Source organism: Helicoverpa armigera, chromosome 20, assembly GCF_030705265.1.
Source record: "Helicoverpa armigera isolate CAAS_96S chromosome 20, ASM3070526v1, whole genome shotgun sequence".
NCBI classification, from domain to species: domain Eukaryota; kingdom Metazoa; phylum Arthropoda; class Insecta; order Lepidoptera; family Noctuidae; genus Helicoverpa; species Helicoverpa armigera.
Genome location: NC_087139.1, coordinates 3,043,214 through 3,053,251, shown reverse-complemented (window position 1 = coordinate 3,053,251; position 10,038 = coordinate 3,043,214).

Sequence of the window (10,038 nt, the reverse complement as noted above, 5' to 3'; positions counted from 1 at the left end):
TTTAAGTTTTTTTTTGTGTATTTTTTTTTTGAGCATATTATGACATGATGTAGCCTTGTATCGGCATAACAAGGAGAATGTCAAAAAATGAAAGAGCCAACTTAATATTTTAACACAAAAAGTTGGGCTCGCAATAAAGAACAAAGGTATGAGACTCTATTTTTTTTTATTTATAGGTAGAAACTTGTACTAAAACTAAAACCTATACATGCCTTCACTACAATAGAAAAATACCAAAACAACTAGGTACCAACACTAATTAACCAAAACATATACAATATTCGATAATCACACGGTAAAATTGGCAAAAACTTTATGTGAATACTAAAAAGGTTGGTTAGGCCTAAAAACGGGGATTTCGGCCATCATTCCGCAGCCACCCCCCCTAGCCGCGGGTTGGGGGAATGGGGGCCACCTGCACTATCCCCCGACGGCACTTGACGACCGCGACGCTAGAATATTAATGCTCGTACCTAATTGAATATTTTTGACTTATCGACCTTTTTTGCAGTCGGTATGCGAGTTCCGAAAGGAAGATTGGTCCTTAGTGTATTTTATTTTAATTGTTGAAAAGTTCTGATTGGTTGTGAGTATCGAAATATATTTGTGCCGATGTAGTTGCGTATTTCTAGTTACGTGGGAAATTATGTATTTACATCACACTAAAATAAGGCACTATGATTATGACAAAATATAATGTATCTCTTTTGGTCTCTTAGATTTTTATTTAATAACTTAAAGGAGATAAACAGAGCTTTGATTGTGGTCCATCGCGTTTTCAGTCAATCCTTTTTTATGAATTCTTAGGTGGTTTCAGATAGTATATTACCACCCAAAACAAAAATGTGAAAGACTGCCAAGTTCGATAATATGGGAATGCTTCGCCTATAAAAGAAGTGAGATCTGAATAAGTACCAAGTTCCATACACATACCTCAGTTAAAAATAGTTACTTTTTAATGATGTTACTTAGCAAGTTTTCATACACCTTGTTATAAACCTACTAAACGCAATGAATCAAGTATTTAATTTTCTATTAAAACTTGCCAAGTAATCATCATTAAAAAGTAACTATTTTTAACTGAGGTATGTGTATGGAACTTGGTACTTATTCAGATCTCACTTCTTTTATAGGCGAAGCATTCCCATATTATCGAACTTGGCAGTCTTTCACATTTTTGTTTTGGGTGGGATTTCATTTATTTTTGTAAGGTTGTTTATTTTATTTTTTTCTTATGATGAAGTTAGTTAAAGAAATGTCTCATTTATACTATCTTTTAGATTTTTTAATATGCACTATGTTTCTTACAAAGAAATGAACTAGATTAACTATGACTAGATTTACCAACTGACTGACATGACATGTTATCATATATTATGTTCGTGGATCAAAGTTACACATTCGTTATTTTCGAAAGTGATTCACACTTGGCCGTTTTCAGATTTTTACTTTACTTTGACTAAATACAAACCTTTGTACCATTCGAAGATATATTATATAAATATAGATAAATTTAGTTCGTTTTAGTTCCTTAGGGGTATAAATTTACACCGGGTATAAAACACCTTCATTATTTTGAAACCGACTCACACTTGGCCATTTTCAGATTTTTCCCTTTACCTTGACATAAAGACCTACCTCCATGCCAAATTTCAAGTCAATACGACCATTAGAAGTGGTCTAGGTTTTTGATGAGTGAGTCAGTGAATCAGTGAATAAGTGAATAAGTGAATAAGTGAATCAGTCAGTGAGTGTATAGTAAAAATAGCGATTTTCTGACGTCAATATCTCAAGACCTACAATGGGTATATTAATGAAATTTTGTATTTTAGATAAGTGAGGGGGTCTCAACAGATACTAGAAATTTGATATGCGTAAATAAAATAGATTTTGAGTTACAGGGGGGTCGAATTTGGCCCGAAATGGTTCGTGTAATATAACCCACGGCCGGTGTGTCGCCTTTTTTGCTCGAACTTGGCGGACACACTGCCGTGTGTCTAGATATGGATAATTGTTTTAAGACATAATCGTAGCCGATGTAACAGAAAACAAGCTGTGAAATTTTTCAGTAACATCACAGTCATACTAATTTTCCATGAAACCTCCTATATGCTCACACAAACACAAAATCGACATTCATCGGCGTTATATAATCGCTGTACATAAGCCAGAGTCGACCATTACCCAATCCCCAAGTCACATCGCTATCGAACTATCTCAAACTCCCAAAAGCAAGCGACAATCGAACAAATCCAATAAATTGAACGGAACCCGCTGCCTCTGAAACCGGCGTCTAATTACTAACCTTTAAATTAATTTCCGAATCGTAAATAACGTCGGGAATTCCGACTATGTTATCTTAACAAATTGACGTTCGCTAGAGAGAGACAAAACGTAAGTACGAATTTTACAATTTTGCGCGCCAGTGTTTAGCAGTGTTTATGAGGGGTGGGGGGCTAGGGACGGGGCGTCGGGGCTTATAGTGTCGAAAGGGGGAAAGGATAAGGAGAACTGACCAAAACCTCCGACACTTAGATATATTTGTGCGATGTATAGAGACAAGTGTGTGTGCGTGTCTTCCATGAACATGTTTAGAATGCTTTGTAAAATAATAAGGGTCCCTCTATTGAGCTTAGTTTTGTTAGATAGTGCTGTCTTTGTTTGGAGGGAGTAATGGTGGACGGGGTGAATATTTTAGATGGGCCGTTTCTGAGATATGACGCTATGGGTATTAGAGAATTTGATTAATTAAATCTACAGATGGTGACGTTTTTCTTCAGTAATTGAGATATTATTTTCTGATCGATAGCCTTAACCACTACAGTAAACCAATAGTATCTTATTAGAAACTGACAATGTTGAAAGAAATCGATTCTAATAGCAATATCTCACTAGTATCAATTTCTCCACCAATAAGAATACCACCATCACAAAAACTCTTATAGGACAATCCAAAAACGAGCAAATTCAAATAATCTTTTCAAAATTCCTTTCTAGAGACATTTAAATTCGCGCCAATAGTCAGGGAGGACAAAAGGCATTCCTTCTCCGAGCGTGGGTAGAGACCGATTTAATATTCTATTTTATTCCGGCGATAAGATTAAAGTATGTAATTTCTTGCCCGAATATGAGAGGTTTTGTACGCACTAGGGGTAGGGCTGTGCTGGGTTTTTCATGTTATATGGGCATGTATTCTTTGGTTGAGAAAAGGAAAATTAGAAAAGAATTAGAAAAGTAAAAGGAAAATTTTTCATTATTTTGATAGTAACGTACGTAGCTTCCGCCAGCGGTTTCGCCGCGGGCCCTGGGACCAAAATTACTGGTGCACCCAAATGAAAAGTAGCATATATAGCCGTCGTCAATAAATGGTTAATTTAGTACTGAAGTGAATATTTTTTAATCAAGACCGATAGTTTCTAAGTTCAAACAAACTCTTTAGCCTTACAATATTAGCACTTTCCTATTATTCGTTGTGGGTTGCGTATCTTATTTTCGAAACACTTTCGAAAATTCACAATAGGTATCAAGCAAGCATGGCAATATGTGTTAATACTTTTAGCCAGTTCCTATACAGTCTAATAATAAAGAAAATATATAATACAAAAAATTACAAATAAACAAAAAAAAAAAATAATACCTACAGCGAAAATTAAAATGGCAGCCCTTACAATGGTCGTAAGAAGTGCGTCCCCCGCGGTCAGGAGCGGGCGTCCACCCTCATACCCACACTAAGAAGGCTTGTCAGTGTTCAGTATATTGGACAATCTTTTAAAATCAATTAAATTGGACAAAAGTAAATAATAACCAAAACATAATAAAATAACCAAAAAACTAAAAATATAGCCAAAAATTAAAATGGCAGCCCTTACATCGGTCGTAAGAAGTGCGTCCCCCGCGGTCAGAAGCGGGCGTCCACCCTCATACCCACACTAAGAAGGCTTGTCAGTGTTCAGTATATTGGACAATCTTTTAAAATCAATTAAATTGGACAAAAGTAAACAATAACCAAAACTTAGTAAAATAACCAAAAAACTAAAAAATATAGCAAAAATATAAATGGCAGCCCTTACAATGGTCGTAAGAAGTGCGTCCCCCGCGGTCACGAGCGGGCGTCCACCCTCATACCCACACTAAGAAGGCTTGTCAGTGTTCAGTATATTGGACAATCTTTTAAAATCAATTAAATAGGACAAAAGTAAACAATAACCAAAACTTAGTAAAATAACCAAAAAACTAAAAAATATAGCAAAAATATAAATGGCAGCCCTTACAATGGTCGTAAGAAGTGCGTCCCCCGCGGTCACGAGCGGGCGTCCACCCTCATACCCACACTGAGAAGGCTTGTCAGTGTTCAGTATATTGGACAATCTTTTAAAATCAATTAAATTGGATATAAGTAAACAATAACCAAAATATGTATAATAAAATAATCAAAAAACTAAAAATACAGTCAAAAATATAAATGGCAGCCCTTACATCGGTCGTAAGAAGTGCGTCCCCCGCGGTCAGAAGCGGGCGTCCACCCTCATACCCACACTAAGAAGGCTTGTCAGTGTTCAGTATATTGGACAATTTTCGTCCGCCGACAATTCTGCTGTAGCCGTGACTCGCTTACCGATTTAGATATTACAATGTTAGTAACGTAATGTAATTAAATGGGGTTGCTTTTGTATGTTTAGTTCGTTAATTGGCAATTTTTATTGGACTTTTATCGACTGTCTTGGGTTTAATTACGAAGACTATTTCATATTTGGGTTTTTGATAATACGATACATTGCAGTAGATTCAGTAGATACTCCATCAAATATATATTTTGACGTACGCCGACGTTTGACGTGTTATTAGGTACACCAAAAGTATTTTTAATATAATCACAGTATAATGAATCCACAGTCTATAAGGTATCATCTACGTAGTAGGTAGATACTATTAAATAGGTATGACATGCGTCAAGTTCAATTGTTCATCTATGGTTATTATAATATATTTTAACAAGATCTAGTACCTACCAAGACAAATGTAAAGGTTCTCTCAAGAAAATGAACCCAAACATACTAGGTATATTTGGGCGCTTAAAATCCTTGTAATCCTTTAAAACTTCACACATTACAATAACAAAATAAAACCCTGAAACAATTACTAACCCTCGACTAAATCCATTACGTTAACAAAATTTCCGAGAAACACCATGACGGTACAAAAACTAACCCCTTAGAACTTCACGGCCGACCCCCAAAAATGATCCCTAAGCCACCCTCGCCATTTTCTTTCATCCCTCCCTCGCTGGGGGTTAAGTCACCCTTAAGATCGATGGAAGGGTAGTAGATGAGACTTTGCGATAAGGGTAGAAAGGGCCCCTGTCCCCGAATTAGGCCCACCCTTTGTGAATCTCAGATGGGTCGAACTTCATATCTTGTTTTGACGTGTTTTATAATTAATTTGCTAGTTTCAACCGTAGTTTAACGAGGGTTGGAGAAAATTAATTTTAATGAAACTCCGTATGTACGTTGTAGTTGTTGCTTATGTAGAGAATAAGTGACCGCTTGGTTTCAAGTTGTTCGCTGTTTATCAACTACGTCACGGCTACTGAAATATTTAAGCCGCCACCATATTAAATGAAGACCTAATTTTTTGAAGTTACCAAAGAGAATCTACTAGCGAATGCATGACATTTCTTAAAAGGCACAATCATCTTTGCTCCGGACGTCGTCGATTAAAATCGCTGGACATTACTGCTGTTTTGAAAGGAGAATTAGTTGAGAATGTGTGATTAATCCAGTTTTCTACAACAGTACTACATGCTCATATACTAAAATCATATTCTCCATAAACGTCATCTACTTATGTTCTTCACGGACATATCAGAAATATGTTCTTCAGATTAAACCACAGTTAATAAAAAAATATATCAACTCTACTATTTTACATGTACACACTAGTCAAGTCATCTAAACTTCCACAGGGCACTGACGACTCTTAACGGTCTCCCGCATTCAAATTCAAATTCTGATTTATTCGCGCCTGAATGGAAGATGATTCCCTTACAAAATAGAATATGTATGAAGTGACCAGCTAGCTGAGGGCTCAAGAATTTCTAACTGAGAATCTAGATTCTCAGTAATTCCTAGGAATTACTTTGATAGATATAAGTAGAAAATATAACAGTACACTGCGAAAAGAGGGCGGTTAGGGGCAGCCATTTTGAATTTGGTGATATCCCGCCCTCGTCTTACAAGGTGTAACTAGGCAGAATATGTATTTTTATAAGTAATAAAATTGCGATCACTTTTAAAGCGAAATCAATTAATCAGTGAAGGAATGATCACTACGTTTTAAATAAGCTTAAAATAAAGTCACCCACTTTTAAATACAACTTTAATTAATAAAAAATACTACAGCACAGATGGGTTATATATAGTCCAGCATTATCATTTTTTTTTAATAAGGTAAAATAAATATTCTTCTCCGTGTGAGAGGAGGCCTGTGCTTAACAGTGGGACGATAAAAAGGCTGTAACAATTACAGTAACAGTAAGGTATTTTACATATATAGGTACCTATATATGTAGTTTATTTGTCTTCTCTATGATACCTAGCTACTGATTAAATAGCATACATTTCTACACCTAATTTCGACTATTTCCTAGTGAGTTACACGTGGGGCGTGCCAACTAGACCGTCACGTCAAACTAAATAAATTTCACAGTTTGCACAAGAAAATAACATTGTGTACTTATTGTGTAACGTAATACCAAGGGAAACCGTTGGGTTTGTGCTCCAGTTTCAGTTAAGCTATGAAAACCGAAGGAGATTCATGGATCACGTCTGTTTTAAATGCCGTAAGTTGGTATGTAGATTATGTACTCAAGTACTTGTAAGTTGAACATACGCCTAGGTATAGAGTTTACTGAAATCGTTTTGACCTGGATTTAATTAAAAAATGTGTTTGCTATTTTGTAAGTGGTGGTTCTTTCTCTTATTTACATAATAACCAGTAGCTTGTGTAGGTATTTGTATCTAGGATTATACATAATTCTAGAACGACTAAACCAAATCGACAGTTTTCTTTGTGATGTTCGTCATTTCCAGTACACATAGTCTTTGTATTATTTCTTCCGTTTGAGATTATCGCTTACAACGCTTTCATAGCAGCTGATTTTCCGTTCGGTTTTTTCTCGAACGATAAAAATCCAAACGCGCTGTTTCAGATGTCATAATTTATACGGGCTCTTGTCAACTGTTTAGTTTTGGCGCGTAGGTACAGACGCACCTCTCGCTCGTAATATCTGAATACTTAGATGAGAAAATCCGTCTATTTAATGGCTATATAGCTTCTCAGTAACCGCTTACCCAAAATCCTATCGCAACGTCGCCGTCGCCATGTTCTTTGTGTAGGACAATCCCTCCGAACTCACAGTTTACAGCAAACATGTTTAAAATTAACGCTCGCCCATGTAAATAATGTGTTAATAAGTTGTTTGCCCAGCTTTTCTGTTTGCTCCACAATATTTTCATGTACTAATTTTCTAACTAGTTGTGTTGCATGGCTGTTCAAATTTACGAGTCAATGTTGTTTAGGTAGGTACTGTTTGTTTAGTGGCTTGCTTTGCAACGTTAGTTCTGTGAATATTTTCAAGATGGCTCTTGGTTTTTGAATCGGGAGTGTTTCTTCTCAAAGAAACCGGTATTACCTTTATATTTAATTTAAATATACTATAAGTATTTTAAAACCCAAAATAATTGAGAATTTAACGTTTTAAGGGTTTAGTAGAAAGACAATAAAATAATAATAAATAATAATAATAAAATATGTTTATTTCTCCCAATAATACAGATGCCGTTCATTTTAACAATATTAATGTAAGGAAGGGAGACAGGAGCCCATACTAAGTAAAAAACTTGTGACATGGGTCTCCTGGCCTCCTTGACCCGAACAAGTATGTTGGTTCTAACAAAATAAAGAACAGTTAGTTTGGGAGTGAGCTAGATGAGTGAGTTATGGAAGTGAAAGTGAAGTGAAAATGTTTTGGGGTGTGTGTGATTGTGCGTGCGTGTGAGTGTGAGTGTGTTGTGTTTGTGATTGTGTGTGGATGTTAGATATCTTTGTGCGTGTTAAGTAGTTCCTCTGTTTCCTCATACTTAAGAGTAAGAAGCCATTTGATCACTTTTTTCTTACATTCTAGAGTTGTATTTGAGTAACGGGAGAATAACGGGACCCTATTACTAATTCGCTGTATTTCATGAACCTCAATGGTTGTTGTCGCATTAACAACAAATCAGAATTAAATTAAATATCTGTGCAATAAGCATAATTTTTTGGCCGTTTCTTAGACTTTAGTAGGTACCTACTGACCCTTCGTGCGCGAATCCGATCCACATTTGGTCAGTTTTTTTTTCACAGTCAAATTTTTCGCCATGTAATACATCTACTCAACTGTACTTGAGAAAGTACACTAGTTGAAAAAAAACACGCCATTTCAATATAACAATAAGTACCCACTTACCTGATGAAACCCCATTCACACCTTCAACCAACCAAGAAGCGTCTGACGTCTTACCTATCTCCACCATTGTCCTATAGAAAGGACAACTACCCATAGTTATAGAGTATTTAATTATGGCAGCCATTGAGACCCGCCTCCTTTGTAAGTCCCAGTTCATTGGAGGCTCGACTATTGTCTTAAGGACAATCGGTTTTAATATGTGAATGGTACTACTATCTGTATATGACAATAGTTATTGTTTCTGTACTGATAGTTGGGTTTCTTTGGCTGTTATCTTGGCGTTGATTTTGTATTGACCTGTTTTGATATACCTATTTCATGTTGCTTTGTTTATGTAGGTATAATTTAGTACAGCATAATACAAAATTCTCTCACCGGTTTTCACATTTTACGGTGTACATAAAATGTCTTAGTACACAAATGTGTTCCTTGTGATTTGGTAATATATTATGTAATTAAATAATACCCATTTAAAGACAAAAGAAGCCCATATATTGTTTTATATAAAGGGTAGGTAGGTACATCACTGCCAAGTTTCATCAAAATCTATGTAGTTTTTTCATGACAGTGTAACAAACACATATGACACACACATACACAGAGACATCCTTACAAACTTTTACATTTAAAATATTAGTAAAATTTTCAGCCAGTAATAATGGACCTGAACAGACCCAATTTCTTTCACACCAAATGCCCAAACCAATCGTTAATTCCGGTTCAAAACATATGACCGTCACTGAATTGTCACAAGCAACCTTTATCACTGCTTTCGGCCGTAGGGAAAGTTTTCCAATTACGAACACCGTCAAGTGACCACCCGGCTTACCTCAACACCCCCTCCCCCGCACCCCTCAGACCCACCCCCCCGCGACCCCTCTGGTACGGCGGCACAAAGAAGTTTTAATTGCTAGCCTTCGCGCTACCTATCAAGTTGAGCGTACACTATTTGGATTGCCGTATTCATAATGTGGCATTCAAAGGGAATGGTCGGTAATGAGGTTTGATGGTGGGATTTTTAATCGTTTTGTTAGTTGACTTTTCATTAGAAAAGTTGTGGTTTGCTGAATGGTAGTTTAGACTATTCTATTCTATTATTTCTATTGGTCTATTGAAAGTTCTTTATTAATGCTAGCCGAATGCTGAAACGCAATTCTATTTCAAAGACGGCTCAGACATCATTTTATCTGTGTCATACCTAGGTATGTAAATTGCTGCGACAAAAACATTTTTAAGCAAGACTTAAAGTTAAATAACGTTTCAGTATTTCGAAATAGATTAAAGAGTACAGGTATAAAAAAACTTACTGTTAGTGAATTCATCATTTTTCTTCCAATTTTCTTGGCATCTTTGAGGCGAGATTCCACCGGTATGTGTCACTATACGATACTGTGACGCACGCAAATATTTCTTCTGGTCTACTCTATAGGGGAAGCCCGGGCAAAACGCATATGTTAAGGGATAATATTAATAAAACCACAATCTGTTAATCAATAGAACTCCTTGTACTTTTAATTTGTACTATGTTTAATAAT